Consider the following 25,380-nt stretch of genomic DNA (forward strand, 5'->3'; position numbering starts at 1 on the left):
CGGGCTAATAAATAATTTCTTGGTGTCACACCAAAAGTGATGCATTCCAGTGTGAAAGAAGAACTAATTCATGGCTTATGAGCATTTGCTACGTAGTTGTAGCCATGCAGGTCCCAGAAAAGCTTGTCTTTGTCCCCAACAGAAGCTGGCCCAGTCAAAGATATTATCTCACCCACCTGCGCATTTGCTCGCCACACAACTGTTAGCCGACGGCCAAGGATGTTTGGTGAGGTGCCAGCTATGCCCGTTTATACCATCCGTGACTTTAACCGCTAGGACGCACTGTCCCTTCGCGGCGGGCAGCCCGGGCTAGACTGATGGATGCCCCAAGGTCCTAACCACCTGTGACTTTAACTGCTAGAGCTCAGAGCTCCTTCGCAGCCGGCAGTCAGTACTGACTGACAGGTGCCCCAATGGCAGCACTAAGAGCCTCTCCACACCCGTGACTTTAACTGCTAGAGCTCAGAGCTCCTTCGCAGCGGGCAGCCAGGATTGACTGACAGGTGCCCCAAGAGTTTGCCCCGTGGAGGCGGCACAACTCAACGCTAGGCTCTTAGTACTCTCACCTCATGGCCAGGCTTTAGAGCCAAAACGGCTGAGGTTCTTCCATTGTGTTGGCTGCTTTCCAGTAAACCAGAGAAAACAAGTCAGGCTTATGCACAAATGGTTACTAAAATTTATTTTGCTAGATTCTAATCATGTGGTTACAAAATTGCTAGTGCCTACTTATTTAAATGTAGAGATGTTACACACACAAACAAGTTACAAAACTGAAGCCACAATCCCAAAGAAAGAAAACAAAGTATAGAGCTCTATTTCAAAATATGTGTACACTAAAGATAGGAGATCAGGTGTGGGTGCTTCTTACCCTCCTTGCATCTCTCGATTCCAGCGGTGCCAAGCCAGGATCGGTCACTCAATTCCGCGGAAAGACGAATAAGGGACAAGGCTTAGGGACCCTCTTAGCTGCAGAAGCCTTGGGAGGCTGTCACTTATCTGACCAGCAGATAGATAGTGAAAAGCACTCCAAAATCATGGTGTTGTAGGTCCCCGACTTATACCTCTGTACTGCTTTATTCTCTTTCTCCTTTCTTATGCCAACTTGAGGCTGGTCTGTCTGGGTGACGCCAGCTTTCGCAAGAGTAGTTTACACTTGCAAGGGAGAGAAACAATAAGTGTCGACTACTGGACATTTCTTTTATCAGGGTAAATATTTTCCCACCTAGGATGTTGGGGTGTGTGCATCACGCTATTTAGTAGGGGCTAAGAGCCATGTCTGTCACAGGGCCTCTGCCTGCTGTGAGCTTAATCCTTGTATCTGTTCCCAGAGGCACATTGTATCAGCACACCTGTGCTTTTCACAGCTTCAAAGGCTGTGCTGGAATATATGTTAAGTGCCCTGTTCCGGCTTCCTCCTGTGTTTCCAGCAATGCTGGTCTGACGGGGGATGGGGGGTGGGCTGGCTGTCTGGCTACAGACCCCCACCTGCCCTCCACCAGGATCTGCCAGGCCATTTGCCTGGGACCCCCTCCTCCGGCCAGCAGGACCCACTGACGCTTTACAGGAGGACCCCTCACTCTGCGCCAGGGATCGCCCCACAACAGCGCTGTGCACTGGGCATGGCAATGGTCCCAGGAGCCAGCTGGGCAATCCCAGATAGAGCCCCTGGCACAGCACCAGGCAGCGTCTAATCCCCTGCCCCACCTGCCAAAGAGACCCCTACCCCCACTGGTCTGCAGCCAACAGGCCCCCAGCGATACCCACCTCCAGGACCCATAGCCTTAGGGCTGGGCACATCAGAACTACCCCCCGAAACCCCAAACCCTCCAGAAACCACCAACCTGACTAGGGTCCCCCCTGCCCAGCCACCCAGAGGCCTCCCCCTACCACAATGCCCCTTCACCTCCCGCTGCAATCTCCCCACACAGACACCTGCCTCCCCCAGCAACAATGTTCTCTCACAGTGTCTGGTAAGTGGACAGAAAGTTATCACCACCCCCTGCTGGCCAGTCACACAGGCAGAGGGAGCCCGGGGGGACGCCTCTTTAACAGAGAAGGGAAGCCATGGAGGGCCAAAATAACTAAGACATTTCCATACTCTGTCACTAGCAAATAATGGCCACCGTGGATCCACCCCAGAGTTGGCTACATCTTTGCACTGCGGGAAGCCCCCCCTCACGGAGACCCTTTGTCATGGGGTTTGGGATATTTCTGGACCCACGCTGCACTCAGAGGGACCTCCTCATCCCGTGCCAGCTGGAGAAAAGAAAAGGGTCCAGCCAACTCTCCTGTTACCAACTGGGAACCACCCATCCCCGAAACAGGGGGAAGCCTCTGGCTTTGATGGGTATTGAATATATGGCTAGTCTCTTTGATCAGCAAACATTTTTAACAGAGAGAAAGGAGGAACAAATGATTCTCAAAGGAGAGGGAAAGATGATCATTGTTGCAGGGGGGTTAATTTCCCAACCAGGATGGAGAAGGACTCAGGGCGACAGGTTCCCCCCAAGGAAGGACAATGTGCTAGGATTTAGAGACATGGGGAACAGCCCCAAACCCCAGAGGATTTTTAATTGACATTTGATAATGACATCCTAAGAGGGAAACCTGAGATTTGAGATCAGTGTTCAGAAATGAAAGGGAAAGGGTGGAAATCTGAGGGATTTTGGATCCATTTATGCAAATTATAGAGAGGGAAGTGGAAAATGAGAGGGATTTTATAGCAGTTGTTGATAGGAGGTAAAAGCTGAGTGTATTTCCCACCACTATTTGGTCAATGAATAGAGCGGAAATGGGCAACGTTGGCAAACGTTTTAGATCCATATTCAGAAATCTGAGAAAAGGTGTAAATCTGAGATTTTCGTTGTAATTTATAATTACAGAGACAGGGAAAGCTCTCAGGGGCATATTCAATTAGAAGTAGACAACTAGAGTAAAAGTGGGGCAAACGTTGAGGGTATTTTTAGGAATCTTTGAGACGTACAGAGAAAACGTGTCACAAACTACGCAACTGAGAACATGGGATAAACGCCAAAACCGGGGGGGGATTTTATGTGGCTATTAAAGAACGAGCTGGAAAAGGGGGACCGTTTGTGATATAAAATCCAGCCTGTCCAATACATAAACAGAAAGTGATGGTCCCCCCGTCCCACGGCCCCCGTTCACCTGGGCATCAGCAAGCCCTCTGAGGGGCTGACTGAAGGGGGCGGGGGGGGGGAGCTGGAGGGCTCCCTGGGGGAGGGGAGGGGTCGGCAGTGGGGGATGGGCAGGTGGGGGGCAGAGAGTCACTTTCCTGCCCCCCAACCAGCGCTCCCCCCCACCGCGGGGTCTCCCACTCACCGGGGCGGGTCCCAGCTGGACAAAGCCCCCCCCCCCCGGCCGAGCACGAGGGGGTTAATGACGGCCCCCCCGCACAGACACCGGAGGGGAGCCGCAGCTGCTCCTCCTACAGATCCGACAGGAGGCAGCGCCCGGTCTGCTCCAGGCCCCGTCCCCAGCGCTGCCCCGCCCCCGGTCTGCTGCAGGCTCCGCCCACAGGCGCTGCCTCGTGTCGGGTCTCTCGGAGGAGCAGCTGCGGCTCCCCTTCGGGGTCTTTGCGGGGGGGCCGTCATTAACCCCCCCGTGCCTGGCCGGGGGGGGCTTTCTCCAGCTGGGACCAGCCCCTGGCTCTGCCCGCCCCCGACCCGGTGAGTGGGAGACTCCGCGTGGGGGGGAGCGTTGGTGGGGGGGCAGAAAGTGACTCTCTGCCCCCGGCACGGCTGGGATTGGGGGAGCAGAGACTGGGGCCCGGCGGGCGGGGTCCCTTGGGGGTGTTGGGGGGAGAAGCCGGAGTTGCGGGGGGTGGGGGTTGAACTGTCTCTGTGCAGCCAGGAAATTCCCGGGGGGGGAGTGGGGGGCGGCGGGGGAGTTAATTGGATTCCTTCCCCCCGCCCCCGGGCACAAATGCCCCCCAGTTTTCCCCTTTTCCCTCTCGGTAGCTCCCACGTGGTTGTAAACTCCCCCCACCCCCCCATTGATCCGCTCTCTCGTCTCCCCTGACCCCCCCCCCCCCCCGTCTCTCCTTCCTCCTCACATGTGCATTGAAACTCCCCTCCCGTTTTATCGTTTTATCCGCAGCGATTTGTCCCGGTGTCGGTGGGAAGTTGGAGCCCGGAGCCATCCCCCAACCTGGCTGCCCCGGCGTGGGGGTGGGAGGAGACGCCGGGTCTCTGCCGGGGCGGGGAAGGGAGGGGACGTGTCCCACATGGGGCTGCCCCCGATCCCCGCCTCCGAGTCCCACTTGCTGCCCCCCAACTGCAGCACCGTTGCCCCCAGCCCCCACCTGCCCCCACCTGCCCATCCCCCACTACCGCCCCCTTCCCTCCCCCAGGGAGCCCCTGCCCCCTCCAGTCAGCCCCTCAGAGGGCTCCCTGCTGCCCAGGTGAACGGGGGCAGGGGGGGCGGGACCATCACTTTCTGTTTATGTATTGGACAGGCTGGATTTTATATGACAAACGGTCCCCCTTTTCCAGCTAGTTCTTTAATAGCCACATAAAATCCCCCCCCGGTCTTGGCGTTTATCCCATGGTCTCAGTTGCATAGTTTGTGACACGTTTTCTCTGTAGGTCTTGTTGCCGGCACCCAGTGCCCAGAGGCTGAACAACAGCTTGAGTTGGTTCCTTACCCGGTGTGCTGCACCCAATAATCACAACGGGGTGGAGAAGCAGAAAAGTTTATTTGAAGCTTCAAAAAGGTACAGGGAGATTTGAATCTCAAATCCTGTACAACAAAGCAGGAAGTTACACAGGCTTTTACACATCCTTTTTTTAGCATACTTATTCAGTAGTAAGCTGCTCCAAGTATCCATAGAGCCAGCCAATCCAGTTCCCAGCTAGTTCCCTGATTTTCTGTATTATTTGTTAAACTATAGATAAAGCTGCTTTATTTAGCATTGTTTTTTTATATTTTTTTTGTTTGGCCTTGCTTAGTTTTAGGCAGTTTGACTCTGCAACATACTGTTGCAGATTTTTAGCATAACTGCTGTGTGTGCCTCCAGGCCGGGGAGGGCAAGGACACTTGGGCCTAGCGCGAGGGGGCTTCATTGACACTTGTGGTTTTTTATTTTTTTGAGTTACTTAGTGGCCATGCCCCAGTGTTCCCAACAACTTCCCCCTTTGAGAATATTTAATAGCCTTGGCTTTGAGTTTTTTTATTTGGGTTATTTATTTTTTTATAATATGATTTTGTATAAGTATTTTGTGATAGCTTTGAAGAGAATGACTTATTAATTTTTGTAAAAGGGCTTTGATATATGATATTGCATAGCATAATATTAGTAATACAAGCAATATAGGAAAGAGAATTTTTAATAGCAGGCTAAATAAATTACTAAGCTAAGACGACAAACCTTAGCTTGAAAACAAGGTTTGCAATTAATTATTTTTTGGGGCAATATAGGCAACCTGTGCTTTGGCTTGGGCATGGGCTTTAGCTTGTATTATTTTTTTATAGATTTTATAATTGTTATTATTTATATATATATATAATATTGGAGCTTGATGAGGGCATAAATTTTTTTTTGGGATGCTAAGAGATAGTTTAAAGCCAGCTTGTTTTGGAGATAAAAGGTTTTGAGCTGTTGTATTTTTTTATTTAATATTTTTATTGTTGATTTTAAATTATTAATTGAGTTTTTTAATTTTAAGGTTATTTTTTAAGTATTATTTGTAGTTTTATAGTATAGTGGTTTATGCATGCCAGGGCTGGCCCGGCAAACAGTGGCGCTATTTTTAGTACAGAGCATTTTACTAGTTTTTTGGTTGTGAGGGGATTTTTTATATTGCTTTTTAATGCTTTAGTTAGTTGCCGCAGGGTTTTTTTTTGTGACTTAACAGAGGTGTTTTGGGCATTTTTAATTTCTTTTTTTGGGGCAGTGTGGCAGTTATGGAAAGATGAGGAACTTTATGAGCTATATAACAGCTACTTGTTTAGTTGGCTGGCAGCACTTTGTAAGCTTTTTGGCCACATATAAAATAGTGACCTTGTAGGGCCCAGTAAGGATTATTTTTTAAGGGGATTTTTGGGATATTTAAGGCTGCTTTTTTAAATAGTTTATATGCCCTTAGGGGGGCATTTTATTTTTTTGATTGGGTATAAGTGGGGGCATTTTTAATTGTGCTATTTAAATTATATTTGCTATAGGGACTATTATAAACCTATTATTGGCTTGCTATATTGGAGATATTAATTGGACGGCAAGTTACATTTTTAAACTTTTTTTTGTGGTAAGATTATTTGTAAGTGTTTTTTTAAAAGGGGAGGAACTATTATATTTATATTGTTGGCTTTTTTTGTTGGTTTTTATTTAATATTTATTAGCTTACTGTGTAATAACACAGGAGCTTTTTTTTATAGGATGCTTATAGGGATTAGATTGGTTTTGGGTAAAACATAATATTTTTTTAGCGAGTACTGCAACTGAATACTCCTGGTCCTGATAGGTGGCTTGCTGTAAAGAGGTCTTGTTTCAGAACGGTGAGTTTGGTTTTTTTTGCTTTTTGGTGGTGGCTAATTTTGCTAGAGTCAAGGGCAGCATGTCAAGGGGCATTCCCGTTTTGGGGGACAGTGGAGTTGGAGCACACACCCAGCAATCAGTCTGGTTTGTTAAATTAGTAACATGGTGCGCAAGCAAAACAAAGGAGTTATGCTCCCGATATGCACAGTTTGGAAATATCAATACAGAGAATAACAATGTTATTTAATTAATTATTATTAGAGTTTTTTTAGCCCAGGGTCTCCAGTACCTGGGTGGGCCCATTTTAGCATTAAGGTGCCCGCTATTTGTGTTTTTTAAACAGTAGCTTTAGCCCGAGATTGTTACTAGATGAGGAGTTAGCAGGTTGGACGGTCCACTGTTCTGCTGACGAGGGGGCAGGTACTGCCTTCAGACGAGAGTGATGGGTCCAGTTTTTGTGTCCCTTGATTTTTGCCGCTGTATGGGAAATCAGCAGGACGGTATAGGGTTTTTTTTACCTTTTTTGGAGAGGCTTGTCTTTCCAGGTGCGAGTAAGCACAGAGTTACCGGGCTGTAAGGAGTGGACGGGAGAGTCCAAGGGGAGAGGCTGGGAATCCTTGGTATACCTGTGAAGAGACAAGAGAACAGCAGACAGGGAACACATATACTGTGACAAAAAATCATTACTCAACTTTTATTTCCCTGACAGAACCGGGGTGCCATTTATAGGCCATGCCCTTTTCAACATAATTTTAAAGGGACTGAGTCCTAATTTACTCTTTGGGAGAACGCGGATACGGAGTAGGACGAGGGGCAAAGCATCAGGCCATTGCAGTGAGGCTTCTTGGCACACTTTTGAGAGATGCCGTTTAAGGGTCTGATTGGTACGGTCCACGACACCACTGGCTTGCGGTCTCCAGGGCGTATGGAGTTTCCAGGGGATCTGTAAGGCATGTGAGATGCTTTGAATGATTTTTGACGTGAAGTGTGTCCCATTGTTAGATTCCATTTACAGGGGGAGTCTAAAGCGAGGAACGATCTCCTTAACAAACTTGAGGGCCACTGTCCTGGCAGTGCAGTTACGGCAGGGGAAGGCTTCTGGCCATCCGCTGAACCGATCCACTATAACAAGGAGATGTTTGAACCCTTGGGTCCGGGGAAACTCAGTAAAGTCTATTTGCCACACTCGTCCAGGGCCCGGAGTGGGTTCTAGGGTAGCTGGTGGCACAGGATGTCCCGGTCGGGGGTTATTCTTTTGGCAGACTAAGCAGTCCGCTTGTACCTGGGCAGCCAGGGGTCGGAGTCTGGAAGTGATAAAATATTTTTTTATTAGTTGGATAAGTGCTTTTTTGCCAGCATGAGTGGTTTGATGTAGTTTCTGCAGCACCGGCCGGATCAGGCCCTTTGGTGAGAGGACCTTCCCTTCTGGGGAATGGAGACACCCCTCTTTTTCCCGGAGATTGAGTTTGTGAGTTAGCTGTTTTTTTTTTTCAGAGGACTGAGGGGTTGGAAGTTCCCCTACTGATGGGATAAGGGCATGCATATGGGTATTCTTAGTTTGAGGGGATGGCAGGGTAGCAGCATGCTTAGCCTTTTTATTTGCCCGGGCGTTATTTTTGGCCACATTTTGATTTTTTTTTGATGGGCTTTACAGTGTACCACTGCTACTTTTGAGGGGAGTTGTACGGCTTCTAGGAGCCAGAGGATTTGGGGCCCATACTTGACTGGGGAGCCTTGGGCTGTCAGCATTCCCCTTTGCTTTTATAGGCCAGCATGAGCATGCAGCACACCAAAAGCATACTTTGAATTAGTAAAAATGTTGACCCGCTTTTTTTTTGACAGTTTAAGTGCATGAGTCAGGGCTATTAGTTTGGCAAGCTGGGCAGAGGTCCCAGCAGGCAAACCTTCAGCTTCCACAGTGTCATGGAGGGTCACAACAGCATAACCCGCCCTTCTTTGCCCATTTATTACAGTATTGCTACCATTAGTGTACCACTTATAATTTGCATTTGGGAGAGGTACATCCTTTAAATCCGGACGGCTGGAGTACTGGACATCTATGATTTTTAAACAGTCATGTTTTTGTTTCTTTGTTTTTGGCAAGAGGGTGGCTGGGTTAAGGGAGGGGCAAGGCTGTAAGGTGACTTCAGAGTTTTTTAACAGCTTAGCCTGGTGCCGAGCAATCCGAGCCTGGGTGAGCCAAAGCCCTCCCTTTGCATCCAATAAGGCTCGGACCATATGGGGAGTATAGATTTGCATAACCCCTCCCAATGTTAGCTTCTTGGCTTCCTTAAGCAATAGGGCAGTAGCTGCGACCGCCCGTAAGCATGCCGGCCAACCCTTTGCAACCTGATTCAATTGCTTAGAAAAATAAGCCACAGGACGCTTCCATGCTCCTAACAGCTGTGTGAGCACTCCTAGGGCCACCCCCCTTTGTTCATGTACATACAACTGAAACGGCTTAGAGAAATTTGGCAGGCCCAGAGCCGGGGCTTCCATTAATTTTTTTTTTAGGATTTTAAATGCTCTGTTAGCCTTTGGGGTCCAATAGAAGGGGTCATGATTTGCTCCTTTTACACAGTCGTACAGGGGTTTAGCCCACAGTTCAAACTTTGGGATTCATATCCTGCAAAAGCCTGCCATACTCAGAAATGCCCTGAGCCGCTTACCATTACTTGGGGTAGGAACTTGACAGATAGCTTCCTTTTTTTTGCTTGAAAGCTGCCGCTCCCCTTGCCGTATGTGAAACCCGAGGTACCGTACCTCTGGGAGGGCAATTTGAGCCTTACTCCGTGCTACACGATATTTCCGGAGTCCAATAAAATTCAGGAGGCTCACGGTGGCTTTAAGGCAGGGTTTTTGGCCCACAGTGGCAATTAACAAATTATTTACATACTGCAGAAGGAGAGCCTCCTTATTATTTCACTCCTGTAGGTCCCTGGCCAGAGCCTGGCCAAAAAGGGTGGGAGAGTTTTTAAATTCCTGGGCCAACACTGTCCAGCAAAGTTGCTTTTTAACCTTTTTTTGGTCCTTCCACTCGAAGGAGAAGATCTCTTGTGATGGGGTGGCAACTGGGATGGTAAAGAAAGCATCTTTCAGATGAAGGACTGAAAAATGGGTATACAATGTCCCTCTATAGAAGCCAATAAGGTGTACGGGTTAGGGACAAGAGGGTGCAGAGTCTTAACCCGTTTATTGACTGCCCTTAGGTCCTGTACCAGCCGATACGTGCCATCAGGCTTCTGTACGGGTAGAATGGGAGTGTTCCAGGCTGACTGACATTCCCGGAGAATACCATACATTAGGAATTGATTTATAGTTTTTTTGTGAACCTTTTTTGGCTTCCCTTTTGATTGGATACTGTTTGACTTGCACTGGGCTTTTTTCTGGTATGAGCTGAATAGTAATAGGGGTCTGGTGGGTGGCTTTTCCTGGAATCCCTGATGCCCACACGAGGGGGTACACCTGGTCTTCCCATGGACTTCATTCTGGGGCTTGCATGGCTGAGGGCTCAACTGCAAGGGTCATGATTCAGGCATTCTCAGGGGGTAAGGTAAGGGTTATTTCGCCCTCAGTAAAATGCAGGGTGGCACCGAGGCGACAAAGTAGATCCCGTCCCAGCAGAGGTGTTGGACACTCAGGGAGGCATACCAGCTTGTGGGATATAGTCCTGTCTCCCAAAGCACATTCCGCTGGGGCATACACTGGGCACTTGGTGTCCCTGCCTGTGGCTCCCACCACAGGAAGGGAATCTGCTACTGGCAACTGAAGAGGCTGATTTACGGCAGTTCGGGCCGCTTCAGAGTCCACTAAAAAATTTATTTCTGAGCTTTTTACCCGCATCTTTACTCGGGGTTCCGGGGGTAGGGTGGTCCGTCTCCCCTGACACCCCTATTCCTGCTCCATTATTGCCATCATAGGGGCACCTCCCTTTTTTTTTTTTTTTGGGGCACTTATTATTTTAGTGTTCCTCCTGTTGACACAGGGCACACTGGTTGCGACCCAGTCGTGTCTCCTGCAGGCCCGGACGGTCGCGTCCACGGCCCCTTCCTCCCCGGCCACTTTTTTTAGTGCCGGCCTGTACCGCTGTTACCATTAATTTTACTTGCTTTTTTTTTTGTTTGTTTTTTTTAGACTATAAGCTTGGTTTGCAGTTTTTAAAATTTGTGCCATGGTTATACCTATTAATTTTTTTTTTTTGTAACTTTTTTTTAATATTAGGGGCTGCTTTGCTTGTAAAAATTTCCTTAATAATTGATTTAGTTGCCTGATTATCGGGGTCTGCATTAGTGTTCTGTCGAATAGTGTCCCGAATACGCTGTAGAAAGGCCCCTGGGCTTTCTTTTAAATCCTGCATTACTTCATATGGCTTTGCCCAATGATTATGTCGGACAGCCGAGTGACGGAGTCCATGTAAAAGCAACTCCTTATAGGAGGTAAGGCGGGTTATATTCCCATGATTATTTGGATTCCACCTGGGGTCTGCTCGGGGGACTTGTGCATCCGGGTCAGGGACATTAATACGATCCCCGTCGTACCATCTCTGCGCTTCCTCCCTTGCCTTGGACACAACCTGTTGTCTTTCAACCTCAGACAATAGGGTTCGCAGGAGGACGTTACAATCATCCCAGTCCGGCTTGTGACTACTGAGGCACCCTTCAAAGACTGATATAAACCTGCTTGGGTTGGTGGAAAACTCTCCTGCCTGTGCTTTGAAAGCAGCCAAATCCACAGGATTAAAGGGCACATGAGTATAAACCTGCATAGTTGTGGCAGGACGCCTGTCTGATCCAGACCGGGCGACTTTAGTTTCGGTGATTAAGGGGTATAGGCCAACCATTGGGGACTTCCAAGGTGTGGGTGTAGGGGCCGAAGGGGACACCGGCTCTGCCATTACAGTGGGGGTGGGGGTCTGGGGACTAACATTAGCTGCTACCGAACCAGTCGGAGTCAGATTACAGCGCTGTAAAATATCTGGTCGAGTACATAAAGTCAGAAACAAATGCGCATACATATGTTCATTCCATTTTTTTGTTTTTTGACAGAACAGGAGTAACTGAAGGATCGTGTTGTAATTAATTGACCCTCCTGGTGGCCACCACTCCTGGTCCTCTAGTTGATATTGAGGCCAGTCAACTGTACAGAATCGTTTTAATTGGCTTTTAGTTATCGGATCCGCACCAAATACCTTCCAGTTTGCTAGAATGCACTCTAGGGGCGTACACCATGCCCTAACATCTGAGCTCTGTCCCTGTCCCATACCTACAGGGTAACTCTGGGCGTCCCCAGGTTCCAACAGAGCATATAATCCGGATTTCAAAAGGTTCCTACCTTATCCAAGGGACCGGTTCTTCACCGTGGCCTGCAGCTGCTCCTCCCCCACGTCTAAGGGACCGGTTCTTCACCGCCGTCCACAACTGCTTCTCCACTATATGAGTGCGTTGCACCGTTGTGCCCTCCGGGGTCGATCAAATCGCGTCTCCTCCGAGGCCCCCGATGAACTCACCGGTGCGCGCTGGGCGTCGGTTCTCGCCGCAATCCTCGACCTCCAGGAGGGGTCCGGGCAAGGCTAAATTGCAGCCTCGAGCCCACCCAGGGACGCCAAAAGCTGTTGCCGGCACCCAGTGCCGAGAGGCTGAACAACAGCTTGAGTTGGTTCGTTACCCGGTGTGCTGCACCCAATAATTACAACGGAGTAAAAAAGCAAAAAAGTTTATTTAAAGCTTCAAAAAAGTACAGGAAAATTTGAATCTCAAATCCTGTACAACAAAGCAGGAAATTACACAGGCTTTTACACATCCTTTTTTTTAGCATACTTATTCAATAGTAAGCTGCTCCAAGTATCCATATAGCCAGCCAATCCAGTTCCCAGCTAGTGGTTTTTTTTTTTTTTTTTTTTGGAGAAGGAGAAAAGTTTATTTGAAGCTTCAAATAGGTACAGGGAGATTTGAATCTCAAATCCTGTACAACAAAGCAGGAAATTACACAGGCTTTTATACATCCTTTTTCCCAGCATACTTATCCAATAGTAAGCTGCTCCAAGTATCCATATAGCTAGTCAATCCAGTTCCCAGCTAATTCCCTAATTTTCTATATTATTTATTAAACTATATATAAAGCTGCTTTATTTAGCATTGGTTTTTTTATATTTTTTTTGTTTGGCCTTGCTTAGTTTTAGGCAGTTTAACTCTGCAACATACTGTTGCAGATTTTTAGCATCACTGCTGTGTATGCCTCCAAGCGGGCGGGCGGGGGCAAGGACACTTGGGCCTAGCACGCAAAGCTGCTGCAAGTGCCTCCAGGCAGGAGGGGGGCCAAGGACACCGGGGCCTAGCGTGAGGGGGCTTCATTAACACTTGTGGTTTTTTATTTTTTTGAGTTACTTAGTGGCCATGCCCCAGTGTTCCCAACAGTCTCAAAGATACATAAAAAAGTTTGCCCCACTTTTACTCTAGTTATCTACTTCTAATTGAATATGCCCCTGAGAGCTTTCCCTGTCTCTGTAATTATAAATTACGACGAAAATCTCAGATTTACACCTTTCCTCAGATTCCTGAATATGGATCTAAAACGTTTGACAACATTGCCCATTTCCTCTCTATTCATTGACCAAATAGTGGTGGGAAATACACTCAGCTTTTACCTCTGTGACGAAGTGGGACTGTTCTTAATGTTTCCTCTGAATAGTGTGGGGGTGCCTCAGTTTCCCCTATGAAGTTCTTAAGTATCTAGGTGGTGGGATAAGGGTGTATGATCATTGCAGAGCCCTAGAGGGCATGTGTGTGCAGGAGTCTGGACACAGAGAATGGCCAACACCCTGTTTCCTGGCCACTGATGGCCTGGGCCCTTCCCCCCTGCAAGGTGAGAGCTAAAGGGTTGGAGAACAAAGGAATCAGGTGACCTCCTGGCCCCGGAAAGGAACAAAGCCCAGAGGAGGAGGGGCTGGAGGGAGTTTCAGTTTGGGGCTGGCTGGGACATGCAGTGAAGGGCAGACGTGGTTGTCTGGCTCACTGCCCCCCCCCAAAATGGCCCCAGCTGAGGGGTCCTGTTCTCTGCACCTGCAAGCTCTGGTTTAGACCATGTTCCTGTCATCTAATAAACCTTCTATTTTATTGGCTGGCTGAGAGTCCCGTCTGACTACGGAGTTGGGGGGCAGGACCCTCTGGCTTCCCCAGGAGCCCTGCCTGAGCGGACTCGCTGTGGGAAGCGCACGGAGGGGCAGAGGAGGCTGAATGGTCCGAGGTCAGACCCAGGAAGGTGGAAGCTGTGTGAGCTGTGTGTCCTGAAGACAGACTGCTCCCAGAAAGGCGACTGCCCCAGAGTCCTGCCCGGCTTCATGGGGAGCAGTTCCAGAGCATCGCCCAGGGACTCCGTGACAACCTCCTATCAACAACTGCTATAAAATCCCTCTCATTTTCCACTTTCCTCTCTATAATTTGCATAAATGGATCCAAAATCCCTCAGATTTCCACCCTTTCTCTTTCATTATGAACACTGATCTCAAATCTCAGCTTTCCCTCTTACGATGTCATTATCAAATGTCAATTAAAAATCCTCTCGAGTTTGGGGCTGTTCCCCATGTCTGTAAATCCTAGCAACTTCTCCTTCCTTGGGGGGAACCTGTCGCCCTGAGTCCTTCTCCATCCTGGTTGGGAAATTAACCCCCCTGAAACAATGATCATCTTTCCCTCTCCTTTGAGAATCATTTGTTCCCTCCTTTCTCTCTGTTAAAAATGTTTGCTGATAAAAGAGACTAGCCATATATTCAATACCCATCAAAGCCAGGGACCTCCCCCTGTTTGGGGGATGGGTGGTTCCCATTTGGTAACAGGAGAGTTGGCTGGACCCTTTTCTTTTCTCCAGCTGGCACGGGATGAGGAGGTCCCTCTGAGTGCAGCGTGGTCCAGAAGTATCCCAAACCCCATGACAAAGGGTCTCCGTGAGGGGGGGCTTCCCGCAGTGAAAAGCTGTAGCCAACTCTCGGGTGGATCCATGGTGGCCATTATTTGCTAGTGACAGAGTATGGAAATTTCTCAGTTGTTTTGGCCCTCCATGGCTTCCTTTCTCCTGTTAAAGAGGTGTCCCCCCGGGCTCCCTCTGCCTGTGTGACTGGCCAGCAGGGGGTGGTGATAACTTTCTGTCCACTTGTCAGACACTGTGAGGGACAGTGGGGTCAGTGTCAGAGGGAATCCTCGAAAGGGACTCCTTTAGTTCTGCTTTTTTCTAGGATTGCGTTCAGAGACTTTGTTTTGGGATGTGGGAGGGAGAAAGGAGGTTAAAAGTCTGTCTGTGGGCTTAGCCTGGCAGGAGGGGCCAGGGCTCTGCTGTAATAAAGAGATTGAGCATTTTCTCAGCTCGGCAGAATCTCGGATCTCGCTCTGCAAGGAAAGAGCCTGGGGGAAGCGTGATGTGAAATGAACTAATGCCCGTTCCTAAACTTCCACAACAGCCCTTCTTGCCCGGCCAGGTTGCAGAACGACGCTCATGTTTCTTTCCGGTTCATCCCGTCCTCCCATGGGACAAGGGAGCGACATGGCTGCAGAGGAGCCAGCTCAGGTAGGGATTATTGAGGGGGTTCTGATCTGTTCCTGCAGGAGGGAGAGGGACAGCAATTACACGGGAGAGGGGAAGGTTTGCACCGTCTGGTTTGGAGGTTGGAGCGGGGCAGGAAATGCACAGGGTGGAGAAAGGGAGGAGGCCAGGGGGTGGCAGACCTGCTGGGAGTTGTTTAATAAGTGGCCTAGATTCTAGGAAGAGTGCTATGAGGTTCGGAGGTGGAAATGCTCCAATCTGTTGAACAGAAAATAACCTACCTAGATGGGGCTGGGAAAAAGGACCAGACTCCTAGTGCTGGAGCCTCACCCAACTAACCAGCGGGTGCCTTGAAATATGAAGGGGGAAGCCAGCAGTCAAGCTTAGGGGAGATTCCCCTGCTTCATATCCAGCTCTGGGAGTGGCTAAGTCATTATGCAAGGTAACCCATTTCCCCTTGTTTTTTCCTGCCCCCCCGCCCCCCCGACGTTCTTGTTAAACCCTGGATTTGTGCTGGAAATGGCCCACCTTGATTATCATACACATTGTAAGGAGAGTGATCACTTTAGATAAGCTATTACCAGCAGGAGAATGGGGTGGGAGGAGGTATTTTTTTCATGATTTGTGTGTATATAAAAAGATCTTCTCAACTTTCCACAGTTTGCATCCGATGAAGTGAGCTGTAGCTCACGAAAGCTTATGCTCAAATAAATTGGATAGTCTCTAAGGTGCCACAAGTCCTCCTTTTCTTTTCACAAGGAGGAGGGTGTTGGGCTTCCTACAAGAGATCTCTCCCTAGACCCTGCTCGGGGCAGCATCTCCGGTATCAGTCTGTGTCTAGTAGGTGTGTGATGGATCTGCTGGGAGAGAGGAGGGGTGTCTCTTCGCCCCCTCTCCCTGGTGTTTCCTGGGTGCTCTGAGCGGGGTGGGGGTGGGACTCTGTTGGCTGCGGTCCACCCAGAGTTTCCGTTTGATTGGCTCCTCTCCCCCACGAATAGTGGGGCTGTGAGTGGGGCAGCAGGTCCTGAGTGTGGGGCTCTGGCTCTTTCAGGGGCCGGTGACCTTCGAGGAGCTGGCTGTGTATTTCACCAGGGAAGAGAGGGCTCTGCTGGACCCCGCTCAGAGAGCCCTCTACAGAGACGTCATGCAGGAGACCTATGAGAATGTGACCTCGCTGGGTAAGGGTTCCTGTCCCCTCGGTTCTTGGAAGGGGAACGGAAGAGATGAGGTTCACGCCACCCCCACAATGCCACCTCTGCTCTGTCCTGTTCCAGCATCACCCCAGCATGCCAGTGACACACACACGACCAGAGACCCTCCCCTGCTGCTGAACGCTGTGTGAAGAGAGCACAGGAGCAGAATCGCACAGTGTCAAATATCTCCTGTTTGCGCAAGTAAAACGGGGGGTTAGGTCCAGCATAATGAACAGAAGCTTCCTACCCCTGGCCTTCTCTCAAACCCTGAGCCTTCTCCACCCAGACCAGAATGTGCTTGGGGTGTAAGAAGCAGGCTGCTGGGGTCAGAGCGGCTGGTCCAGGGTTACTGATCACACAGACCTTGAATGCTGGCTGGGGGAATCCAGACAAGGGAGCTCCAGCAGCAGAGCATTGAAACTCAGCCAGGATTAGAGATGACACAACTCCTCACTGCTCCGGATTGCCCCGTGCATGGGACAATGGCCTCGGTTGCTGGTGAAAATCCTTGAGACCTGGAGAGTTGCTCCCCCCATCCCCATGTGCAATAGCCACAATCTCTCTTCTCTGCAGACTTGGTTTTTTGAGTCCCTCATTCCTGAAGTCACATGACCCCAATTCTTATTTTTCACATTCTGCTTTTCTAGACTATTTAGAGTCTGTTGCTTCTGAATGATAGTTTCTAATTTCCCAGTGTTCTCCACACCCAGGGATTTTCCTACTCCCTCCCATTGCACTGGACTCACTAGGTTCCCTGGTATTTAAGAACGGCCACACTGGCACAGACCAAAGGTCCATCTAGCCCAGTGTCCTGTCTTCTGACAGTGACCAGCGCTGGGTGTCCCAGAGGGAATGAACAGAACAGGGAATCATGAAGTGATTCATCTCCTGTCACCCATTCACAGCTTATGACAAACAGAAGTTAGGGACACCATCCCTGCCCATCCTGGCTAATATACCATTCACAGACCTGTCCTCGATAGATTTCGCATGATGTTTTTTTTTGAAACCCTATTATAATCTTGGCCTTCACAACGTCCTCTGGCAAGGAGTTCCCCAGGTTGACTGTGCGTTGTGTGAAGAAATACTTCCTTTTGTTTCTTATAAACCTGCTGCCTATTAATTTGATTGGGTGATTCCTAGTCCTTGTGTTCTGAGAAGGAGTAAATAACACTTCCTTCTTTACTTTCTCCACAGCAGACATGCTTTTATAGACGTCTCTCATATGCCCTCTTGTCTCTTTTCCAAGCTGAAAAGTCCCAGTCTTACATATCTCTCCTCATTCAGAAGCTGTTTCATACTCCTAGTCCAGGTTTTTTTGCCCTTTTCTGAACCTTTTTCAATTGCAATGTATCTTTTTGGAGATGGGCCGACCACATCTGCACACAATATTCAAGATGTGGGCATACCATGGATTTATACAGAGGCAAGTTATGTACTGTCTTATTATCTATCCCTTTCTTAATGATTCCCAACACCCTGTTCGCTTTTTGACTGCCTCTGCACCCTGAGTGGATGTTTTCAGAGAACTATCGACAATGACTCCAAGATCCCTCTCTTGAGTGGAAACAGCTAATGTAGACCCCATCATTTTATATGCGTAGTTGGGATTATGTTTTCCAATGGGCTGCACTAGGTGCTATCCTGACATCTCGGACTGCTGAGATCCTGCATTCAGGGATATCCCTGCCCTTCCTGTTCCCTTTCTCCACTGAACCCCACCAGCCCATTCTTAGTGTTCCCAGCTTCCCCAGGACTCTCTCATTGTGTCTGGACCTCTCTCTCTCTGCAAGAAGCAGTTCCAGGGAGACTTGTCCTCTGTCTGGAGTCTTCAACTTCTGGGACATGGATTTACTTTCTCTGTGTTTTAGGAGATGCTTTGAAATTGAGTGTCTGTGACATTAACCACAGTGCAATCTTGACTGGTTGAACAGCTGTTTCCCCTCAGTTGCCCAAGCTGGGGTGGCTTTTACACTGCTTTACTGTGAGAACAGCCACTCCTGGGCAGTTAACACCCAGTCTCCAGCATGTAACTCGCTGCCAGCTACACAGTATTGAGCGCTGTTAGTCAGCGACTCACGAATTACAGTGCACCACAGGAGAAGCCCAGAAAATTCTCTGGTCCCGGACTTTTGTGCATCTTTCACTGTCCAGCACACTACTGAACGACGCAAGGTCATATGAAGTCTGTCATTTCATCAGTGGAAAATGACACGTGCCAGCCTTGTTATCCCAAATGGCTTTTCCAACACGCTTTAATCCCAACACACTGGTTAGATGAAACAATAAAATGAGATGTCTAACTACCGGCAAAAAAATACCATATTAATTGACTACAGGTAATGAGGTATAAAAGCCAGAATTGTTTACAAAAGAAATGCAAGATAAAACCCAAACTAACATCTAAGTTAACAAGCTAAAACGGAAACAAAGCAAATGTTTCTCTCACCATATCCTGAGGCAGGCTGGCTGTCCTTTCAGCCAGAAGTCCCCCTAATTCGCCCCTGCTGCCAAGTTCAGTTTCTTCAGGAGCTGTCATGAGCAGAGGAAAAGGGGGAGAGAGAGAGTCTCAAGCATTTTCCTCCCCTCTTTTTATAATTCAGTCCTTTGTATGACAAACAACTTCAGTTCTCAGCTGAGTCATGGTGACTGGCTGTCTGTTGTAGATATGAGATTCACGTGGTCCCTGTGAAGGAATGTAAAAGTCTTCTTCACACCTTCCCCCTCCTGGAGAATGGCAATTTGACCAGCTGCTTGCCTTGCTGTCTCTGAGGAACTGGTCTGAGGGTGTTGCCCAGAATTGTAACTTTTTCACTAATATGATACAGTAAAATCTCATAATTTTACATAGTGTTGCTACACGTATTTTAACAGGAGGATAATATTCTGTAGATTATGCATTTTCAAATGATACCTCAAACAAGCCATCCTATGTAAATAATTGATCATAGTTTTCTAGAAGAGTGAACATAGGGGTTGTGACAGGGTCAGGCCAGATGGCTAAGTAGGTCCCTTTTCCTTGGGTAAAGTAACAGAACAATCAGGAACCTTCTGGAGGCCAGTAAGACAGGCTGATTAGAACACCTGCAGCCAAACAAGAAGCTACTTGAATCAATTGAGGCAGGCTAATCAGGGCACCTGGGTTTTAAAAAGGAGCTCACTTCAGTTAGTGAGGTGCGTGTGAGGAGCTGGGAGCAAGGGGAACGAGGAGCTGAGAGTGAGAACATGGACTGTTGGAGGACTGAGGAATACAAGCATTATCAGACACCAGGAGGAAGGTGATGTGATGATGAAATTGCAATGAATCGTGCTAGATATGTCATGTAAGGTGTAAGTGAAAATGCTATGATTTTCCAAGTATGATCATTTTGTTTCTATGTTTTGTACCACCTTTGTGTTGTGAGTTATAGACATGTAGGGTATATCTGTATTTCCAGACTTGTACAGTGTTTCTGGGTGATGCCCCCGGACAGACTGGCATCAGCACTGCCGAGTCTCTTCACTGGCCTGTCAAGGGTCATCAGCTGTACAATGAGCCCATGAAAAGAACCAAGGGGATACACCTATTGAGTCAGCAAGACATGCAGGGGTATGCCTGTGTATTGAGAACTCCGGGGCTTTTCCATGCCATGTGCTGTGAAGCTTGTGTTTGGGAGTCAGGAAGTACAAGCCACAAGGCAAAGGGAATAGAAAGGGCAGCTGCATCATCTTCATTTTCTCTTCAATCCGTCTTCCTACCTCTGGAGCAACTTCTCTGCAAACTGAAGCCTTGAACAAAGGACTGAATGACCCATCCAAGCTGTGGATGTGTTCCAGACGGACTTTCAAGCCAGGAACTCACCAATACTGTGAAGAACCCGATATATAGATTTCTGAATGTATCTGACCTTTGCTTCTTTCCTTTAGTTTAGAGGCTAAAGGATTGGCTGGCAGCCTGGTATTTTGGGTAAGATCCAAACCTTTTTTTTAAGTTCAGGCTTGACAAAGCCCTGGCTGGGATGATTTAATTGGGGATTGGCCCTGCTTTGAGCAGGGGGTTGGACTAGATGACCTCCTGAGGTCCCTTCCAAGCCTGAGATTCTATGATTCAAACCTGTGCTGACCTGGTAATATGGCTGACCCTTTGGGGTCAGAACATTGTGTTTCTGTGACCAGAATTTTTAAATAAGCTCTCACTGTACCGAAGATAGGTGCTGATTGGGAGTCAGAGAACTGGAATGCAATAAAGGGGGCTGTGTGATCTTTTTCAGCTTCTCAATAACCAGTGTGGGAGATCAGAAGCATAGTTTGTGAGTGGTCGGTGATTTTAACTTCAGTGTTAACCATCAGTTCTGGGAGCATCTTCTTTCCCTTTTTTAGCCTGCCCTGACCTTTGCGTTCTCAGTTAGGACTCCCCAAGGCACACCAGGTCACACTAAGCACTGAAGTTAAATTAATAGAATGTTTTGTTTTTTTATGACAAAGTCTTATGCAATCACCTGAACTCCTTTGTTTTCTTTCATCTGAGCAGGGTTTCCCATTTCCAAACCTGATGTGTTTTCCCAGCTGGAACAAGGGGAAGAGCCATGGGTCTCAGAGCTCCAGGGTTCAGAGGAAAGACAGACCCTGAGAGCTCCCTGCAATGGTGAGGAAACATGAAACCAACTCAGAATCTGTAAGTGCCTGAAGGAAACCTATGGGATGCCCTACAAAGCCCTTGGGAGGTCACTCAGTTCATTATTGTCTCTAGCAGGGGTCATAACCTCAGGGTAACTATAGCTCATGGCTTCCTGTAGATCCTAGCAGACATCAGGCAGTAGCTTCCTCCCTTCCCCCCATGAATTTGATGGGATGTGAAGGCTGAATTGATCCCCTCCTCTCTCCCATTTTGGGGAAGTGTTTGGAGGAGTTCAGTTCCTGTTTTTATTTGACCTCTCTCCAGCACTTTTTTTCCTACATCAGACTCGCTATGCCTGGAGATGAAAGTGTCAAAAACCTGGAAGGGGAATTCAGATGGATCCCAAGCACCGTGTGATCATTTGAAGTTTAAATCCCAGGTTCCATCAATTGGTAAAGCCACTTCTGGCAAGGAGGCTGTTTTGTCCCCCATTATGGGGGATGCTAGGTTACTAAAAAAATTTAAATAACCTAGCTAATTCTATGGCATGGGGAATGGTCCAGATGGTTCATGATGCAGATGTTGAGGAAATAGAAGTGGGTTTTTTATTGAATTTATCCTTTGTAGGTGCTAAAAACAAGTGTATGAAATGAAATCAGTGTTGGAAATCTAATAGCTGCAGAGAAATAGCTAGTTTTGAATAGAAACTACAGCTCTGATAACTACCAGGCCTGTATCCAGTCCCTTGCCTGGAATTGTGCCACCAAATTAAAGAAAAGCCGGGCATGTTTCAGGAAGCCATTCCTCAGTAACACTGCTGAGATTTTGAGTGCTTTTGTAAAGGATTCTACTTCAGAGAAGTGTACATTTACCCTAACCAAGGCCAAGGATTTGGAAAGAACTGGGGTTGAATGAGTACAGGCTCCGTTCTTGGTTTCCATCCCAGTAAAAGAAGCTATGGTGACCAAAGACCCAAGGAAAATTGTTTGTTTGTACAACTCACTGATTACAGATCCAAAGCATGCCAGGGTTAGATTGAGAACAATCATCCTTCACCATTTGGATCCAAAGAGAGAGAGTGCTTCATAGGACATTCCCTCCTCGTGGATTCCAAACTGGGTGCCTGATTGGGTAATGTCAAAGTCAGATTCAGGACTCACATAATTTGTCAGACCACTCTGTTTATTAGCAAAGCACTTTGCCAATGCACCCAGATATGTGAGCCCCCTGCAAAGGCTCAAGCTAACTTGTTTATACAGATAACCCAATTGAACATAAGAGACAAAAGGAAGCAGAAACTGACAAATATACATACATATCTTACTTGCATACTAATGTTTACCAATCTCCCAGCTCAGTAGGAGCTGTAAGTTAATTAGTTTGAGGACCCATTGTCTCACACTCCTTAATGTTTCCCTTCTTGACAACTATATTTCAACAAACCCTTCAAGTAGCATTTCTGTAATGAATTCTAATTTCAATATAATTCTTTCTATTTTCACAGAAACCAGGACTTTCAGGCTGTGGAAATGATGGTAACCAATGAGGCAAGGAACGTGTCCGGTTCCAATTTCAGACTTCCAGATACTCGCATGTTGAGTCCTGATTCTCTGGTTTTGTGTCTGATGCTCCGGCTTCACAATAAAGCTGATGTTGGCACAGCTGCCCCAATGTAGCTGCACTGGTGTAGCATGCTATTACAGATGCTCTAAGCCAATGGGAGAGATCTCTCCCGTCGGACTTCATTAGTCCAGCCCCCTCAAGCTATATGTCCTGCTGACGTAGCGCTATCTACACAGGGCGTTAGGGCTGTGTAACTACATTGCTCAACTCTGGATTTTTCACACCCCTGAGCAATATAGTTATACCGATAAATGCCTTTAGTGTAGGACAGTTTTCTCTTGTGTTTTATGCATTTACATCCCTTCTCCTCTACCTCCTCCTACTTTGAAAGATTAAAAAGTGTGAAAAGAGAGATTTTTTTTTTCCTCGTGATGCAAACATTCCCACATAGGAGACCCCTTCCACCAACACACATGGCAGAAGAACCAGCGATATATGAACTCAGAGAATTGGTTGGGACCTACGTTGGGACAAACCAGAACTAGAGCCAAGGTTCGGTTGTTGGCAACGGGGATTAAAAGAAAATGAACTCATATGACAAGAATTTGAGCTCTTTGAATATGTTATTGTTTCCAATGAAAATGAATTTATTGGTTAAAGAGTAGGAGACTAAGTGTGCGATAATCTGAATCACTTTGTAAAACAAAGTGTCTTGTTTTTTGTTTTGTTAGTCATAGAGGAAGTGACAGCTGATCTTGAAAAGTTAATTTGCTTTAATTTACCCCCTGTAGTGTAAGGAGTTCTGGTAGAAAACCTCACTCCAATGGTTGGGGTGGAAGAATGTGTGTGAGAGTGTATAAGTGAATATTGGCCCAGTATAGATTTTAAATTTTTGTGTTTCAAATAGAACTTATTTTGCTTAGTGTCAAAGTCTATTTCTAGTGAAAGCAAAATTATTCGAAGAGACAATTTGTAGAAGTTTTTACAAGTTCTTACACTTAGACTGTAAGGGTCACTGACTTCCCCACTTCTCTAATTTGCAAAGGAAAGTCATCTGTCATAGGATGTGTTCAGCAGGTAGGAAAGCTGCAGTCCTCAACCACCAAGGAAAAGGCTGAAGTCCATTACCTTTTAGGTCAATAAGCCATCTAAAGTCTGGTCTATGCTGAAAAGCGATGTTGATGTAGCCACCTCTCTCAGGGGTGTGAAAAGTCCACTCCACTGAGAGAAGTAGTTAATGTGACCTCAGGCCCAGCGTAGACAGTGTTAGGTTGTCAGAAGAGTACTTCCAGTGTTTGAAGTATAGACAGAGCCTGAGACAGACTGACCCCTATGGGAAGTGAGTCATGACATGAAGTCCAATTTTGACCCATTTCCCTATATGTGAGAGAGGTACTAGAATGGAGGGCTGGGCCAGCTGTCCGATCGCCTGGTTCCTCAACTGTAGCTTCAGCTCTTAGTACCCATCCACCCAAAGACTGAGGGAAATGGAGAGTTCCAACCATTGTTATTTTAGTATCTTATTGTTCCTTTCTCTGTTTTTTGTGCTGGCCTTTCTATTATATCAGGGGGTGAGGGTATAGCTCAGTTCATGTTGTGACAAAGCTCTGTCCTTGTCTCTATGGGTCCCACGTTTCCTGGTGGATTTTGCTAGCCTCAGAGGCTCACTGTGCCCCTCCACATAGCCCTGCTCTCTCTCTAGAGGCAAGGGCCACAGCTTACTGAGCCATCATAAGCCAGCAAGGGAGGTGAGGAGAAGCAACCCCCCCTCGCACAATCTCTGTTTCCCAGTATCCATGATTAATCAGGGAGGGGAGGAGAGGGGAGGGGAGGGGAGGGGAGGGGAGAGCCCGGGCCCGCCCTCTACTCTGGGCTCCAGCCCGGGGACCCTAATAGTAGCAGCTATGGTAGCTGACTTTTGGGAAATAGGACGTGTGCAATTCCCTGGGCCGCTTCCCCACAGCAGCCCCCACTCAGTATCTCCTTCGCTATTCCCTCAGGGCCTCCTTCCTTGCACCTGATGTGGATTTGCACTGCTTGGTTCCTCCAACAGCACTGCTTCCTCCTACAGATCCTGACACATGCGCCTCACTGACGAACTGGGAGGCTTTTCACTAGTTCCAGCCAGGCCTTGATGGGCTTCACGTGTTCCAATCAACCTAGCTATCTCCACTGCTTTCTAGAAGGATCTTAATTGGCCCAAGGTGTCTTGATTAACCTGAAACAACTGCCATTTGGTTACCATAGTACCAAGGATTCGTTTAGCCTGGGGCTAAAATACCTGTTCCTCACTACTTAACTATAGCCGTCTTGCCTTGCCCTGTCGCAATGTGTGACAAAAGCTTATTGGTGCCAATTGGCAAAGGGGTCACTGTCATTCACAAGCAACTCCTGTCTCAGACCTGACAAATTCACCACACCTAGGACTCAGAGCAGGGGTGGTGGAATCTTCCTTACAGTGGGGGGGCCACCGGTGCCGAACTGTGACACACCCATGACACCCCTTTCCCCCCAGCCCTCACTCACCCCGCCTCTTCTCCCTGAGGCCCGAATCTCACACCGCCCGTTCTCCCTGATGCCACCCCTCCCTCCGAGGCCACACCCACAGAACGCCTCTTCCCCCAAGGCTCCAGCTTGTTCCCCCCTCCGTCGTCCGTTCTTAGGGCTGCTAAAAAGTGCTGGGCCCATGGCCCTCTAAACCCCCTCGTCCTGCACCGTGACACACAGCCAGGCAGGCAGCAGTGTGTGTGAATGTGTGTATGTGACAGAGACTGCTGGGCTGTGCTGAGCCAGTGCGAGAAGTGGGGGCTGATGTCGGGGCTGTCCCGCTGTACCTGACTCAGGACTGGGTTATCCCGCTCCCCCTGACTCAGGACTGGGGTGTCCCGCTCTCCCTGACTCAGGACTGGGGTGTCCCCCCTCCCCCTGACTCAGGACTGGTTGCTTCCAGCAGCTGTCTGAACTTAGGGACAGCGTGCCAACACACTCACTCTTCCACAACA

The 25,380-nt window shown here is 48.1% G+C and overlaps 1 protein-coding gene and 1 long non-coding RNA gene across 2 annotated transcripts in view; one reads left to right on the forward strand and one right to left on the reverse strand.

Moving 5' to 3' along the window:
- Positions 1-25,380, reverse strand: part of LOC144258246 (uncharacterized) — a 640,730-nt gene that overhangs the window by 475,457 nt on the left and 139,893 nt on the right. The gene's annotated exons all lie outside the window — the stretch shown is intronic.
- LOC144258343 (uncharacterized) lies at positions 19,974-22,930 on the forward strand. Its single transcript, XR_013344680.1, has 3 exons — positions 19,974-20,164; positions 20,729-20,872; positions 22,320-22,930. It is a non-coding gene; the product is annotated as an uncharacterized LOC144258343 (long non-coding RNA).

This window comes from Eretmochelys imbricata, chromosome 28, assembly GCF_965152235.1.
Source record: "Eretmochelys imbricata isolate rEreImb1 chromosome 28, rEreImb1.hap1, whole genome shotgun sequence".
In the NCBI taxonomy this organism is placed as follows: domain Eukaryota; kingdom Metazoa; phylum Chordata; order Testudines; family Cheloniidae; genus Eretmochelys; species Eretmochelys imbricata.